This window comes from Psittacula echo (genome assembly GCF_963264785.1).
Source record: "Psittacula echo genome assembly, chromosome: 22".
Taxonomy (NCBI): domain Eukaryota; kingdom Metazoa; phylum Chordata; class Aves; order Psittaciformes; family Psittacidae; genus Psittacula; species Psittacula echo.
Window position 1 is genome coordinate 6687322 of NC_137758.1, and position 1460 is coordinate 6688781.

The following is a 1460-nucleotide window of genomic DNA, read 5'->3' on the forward strand; positions in this document are numbered from 1 at the left end:
CGCAGGCGCGCCTTGGGCACCTGCGCGCGCCGCCCCGAGGCCCCATCCTCGCTCCAGCTCGAGCTCGAGCTGCTCCACCGCCCGCCCGCCGCGAGGCGGCGCTGCCATTGCACCGGCATCGGGGCCGCGCCGCACTGGGCTGGCGCCGGGCGGTGGCGACGGTGGCGGTGCCGGTGGTGCCAGCGGCTGAGGCAGCTGTGACGTCAGCGGTGTGCGCGCGGTAGCGTTCGACAGGCAGTTCTGTGGTGAATGGCGTCAGTGCGTGCATCGTGGAGTGGTGGGGTTGAAGGGACCTTAAAGCTCCTCCAGCTCCAATCCCTGCCACGGGCAGGGACCCCTTCCACTGGAGCAGCTTGCTCCAAGCCCCTGTGTCCAACCTGGCCTTGAACACTGCCAGGGATGGGGCAGCCACAGCTTCTCTGGGCACCCTGGGCCAGCGCCTCAGCACCCTCACAGGAAGAGCTTCTGCCTTAGGTCGAACCTGAACTTCCCCTGTTTCAGTCTGAACCCATCACCCCTTGTCCTATCACTATATTCCCTGATGAAGAGTCCCTCTCCAGCATCCTTGGAGCCCCCTTCAGGCACTGGAAGCTGCTCTGAGGTCTCCACGCAGCTTCTCTTCCCCAGGCTGAACAGCCCCAATGCTCTCAGCCTGGCTCCATACAGGAGGTGCTCCAGCCCCTGATCATCCTCGTGGCCTCCTCTGGACCTGCTCTAACAGCTCCATGTCCTTCTGGGGACACCGGCACTGCACACAGGAGGCAGTGGGATTGAGTGCACCATCAGCAAGTTCACAGAGGAGACACACGAAGCTGAGTGGTGCAGCTGACATGCCCAAGGGACAAGAAGCTATCCAGTGGCACTTGGACAGGCTGGAGAGGTGGATTCATGCGATCCTCGTGGTGTTCAGGAACCACAGAGGAAGAGGCCTTTCAGTTTTTAAAAGGGGCCTATAAGAATGATGGAGAAAGGCTTTTTGGCAGGGCCTCTTGCAACAGGACGAGGAGTGATGGTTTTAAACTAAAAGAGGGAGATTCAGCCTGGATGTGAGGAAAAATTCTTTACAATGAGGGTGACAAAACACAGGCACAGGTTGCACAGAGAGGTGCTGGATGCCCCATCCCTGGAGACATTCCGGGCTGGGCTGGATGTGGTTCTGGGCAACCCGGTCTAGTTGAAGATGTCCCTGCTCATTGCAGGGGGGTTGGACTGGATGAGCTTTGAATGTCTCTTCCAACCCAAACTATTCCATGATTCTATGATTCTGTAACCCACCCCAGATGCCCCATGGGAGGAAGAACAGTGGTGGGGCCATGACACCAGCACCAGGACTTGTCACCCAGCCCAGGAAGGTGGTAGTTGCTCATTGTGAGGGACAGGCAGCAAAGGGTGAACCGTGGGGTGCCCCTCAGGAGGCCCGCAGGCCTCCCACACGCCCCTCAGCTTGTAAAGCTTTGCAC